The 2291-nt window shown below is 42.6% G+C and overlaps 1 pseudogene; it reads left to right on the top strand.

The window, feature by feature from the left end:
• The first annotated feature begins 579 nt into the window (after nucleotides 1-579).
• Nucleotides 580-1527, top strand: LOC126072086 (olfactory receptor 7D4-like; annotated as a pseudogene).
• Nucleotides 1528-2291: the final 764 nt, after the last annotated feature.

Genomic DNA, 2291 nt, shown 5'->3' with positions numbered 1-2291 from the left:
TCCTTCGCTCCCTTCCTTCCTTCCTTTCTCCATCCCTTTGTATTTTTCTATCTTTCCCTCTCTTTCTTCCTCCCTCTCTCCTCCCTCCTCCCTCCCCTTCACTCTCTGGGAAGCAAACCTAAATCCTACTCATCCTTCAGTACTTTATCCAGATATTATCCCCTCTTCTCAGATTTCTTCATCACTCAGACATGGTTATTTGACCCTCTTTGAAGTCCCAGTAATACCCCCAAGAAAGGCAGATGACCTGGATCAGGTTATAAAAGTTCACTGGGCCTTGCATTCCATATGTATGTTAGAGTGTGCGTGGACCATTTTATCTCCAAGATTCAAAATTGTAGCTATTGTGATTCTAAACCAGAGATAAAAGGGATGTGTGAGTGTCCCAGAGGCCAAGGAACATTATGAAATGTTGCATGTAACTAATGACAGAAAGTAGGGTTCCTAAATCTCATAATATTAAGGCTTTTATATCTAATTCTTGACTTAAAGAAATAAAATGGGGAGAATCTAGAGTCTATCCTGTGTCTATTTCATGTTCTTTCCCCTCCTCAATTTACTAGCTGAACTATTGGCAACATGGAACCAGGAAATCAAACAAGCACTTCAGAATTTTTCCTCCTGGGATTTTCCTAGGACCCAGAGCATCAACCGATACTATTTGGAATATTCCTGTCTGTGTTTGTGGTCACTGTCACTGTGCTTGGAAACTTGCTCATCATTCTGACCATCATCTCTGACTCCCACCTCCACACCCCCATGTACTTCTTCCTAACCAACCTTCCCTTGGCTGACATCTGCTTCATCTCCACCACCATCCCAAAGATGCTAGTGAACATCCAGACACGGAACAGATCCATCACCTATGCAGGCTGCATCACTCAGATGTACTTTTTCATGGTTTTTGGAGGCATGGACACATTTCTCCTGACTTTGATGGCCTATGACTAGTTTGTAACTCTCTGTCACCCCTTGCACTACCTGGTCATCATGAACCTCCGCCTCTGTGGTCTGCTGGTTCTTGTGTCCTGGTTCATCAGTATGATGTACTCCCTAATGCAGAGTTTGTTGATGCTGCGGCTCTCCTTCTGCACCAATTGGGTAATTCAAGTCTTTTACTGTGAACTTGCTCAGGCCCTCACAACTGCCTGCTCCGACACACTCGTCAGTCATATCCTGCTATATATTATGGTGACTGCCCTTCTCGGAATTGTTCCCTTCGCAGGAATCCTTTTCTCCTACACTCAAATTGTCTCCTCCATCTTGAAAATCTCATCAGCTGATGGGAAGTATAAAGCATTTTCCACCTGTGGGTCTCACCTGTCTGTGGTTTCTTTATTCTATGGGACAGGCCTTGGTGTGTATCTCAGTTCTGGAGCATCACCCTCTTCCTGGAAGGCCATGGTTGCCTCAGTGATGTGCACTGTTGTCACCCCCATGCTGAACCCCTTCATCTACAGCCTGAGGAACAGGGACATCAACAGGGCTTTACAAAGGCCTCTCAGGAGAATACTCTATGTTCAGTGATGGGAACATTAGTCTTGGATTTTTTGAGCTGGTATTGGAATAAAGAAATTGTGTTTCTTCAACACATAGATGGAGTCCCTGAGTAATGCAAATGAGTTTGCTGAAGGGTTGGTGGTTCAAACTTACCCAGAGAAGCCTCAGAAGACAGGTCTGGCAATCTATTTCTAAAAGATCACAGCCTTAAAAACTCTATGGAGTGCAGTTCTACTCTGCATACAATGGGTTCACTATGAGTCAGAATCAACAGCAATTAATAGCAATAACAGTCACATAGAATTTTGCTCCTTACCAGCCCTCCATAATCTTCTTTGGTCAGAGTTGCCTATGTCTGCTTCTTCTGGACCTCTTATGGTGACTCCTCTGTTCTCCTCAACTGTATTTCCCTCATCTGCTCCTCTGACATTTTATATTAGTGAGCCTCAGCCTGGCATTTGCCATCCTGAATGTCAGTACCAGCCACTTCAAGCACTGACTGGAACTGTCAAATAATACTTCATTTTATTGGTAATGTTGCTATCATTTACCAAATCTATGCATTGAACATTTATTAAGCACCTACAATGTGCCAACATGTTCTGGGTTCCTGGGATACAGCAATGAAAAAAAAAAAAATCATGTCCTCAGAGAGCTTAAATCTGGGATCCTAAAGTTTATCAGGTCAATTCTATGTCCAAACATAAAATAGTCTGATGGATAAATTATTTAATTGGTCACTATAGGTTAAAATTTTCTTCATATATTTACTCGGTTTCCAAAACAAGCTA

This window comes from Elephas maximus, chromosome 3, assembly GCF_024166365.1.
Source record: "Elephas maximus indicus isolate mEleMax1 chromosome 3, mEleMax1 primary haplotype, whole genome shotgun sequence".
Lineage (NCBI taxonomy): Eukaryota > Metazoa > Chordata > Mammalia > Proboscidea > Elephantidae > Elephas > Elephas maximus.
The sequence above is the reverse complement of the archived record's forward strand: the minus strand, read 5'-3'. Positions and strand labels throughout refer to the sequence as shown.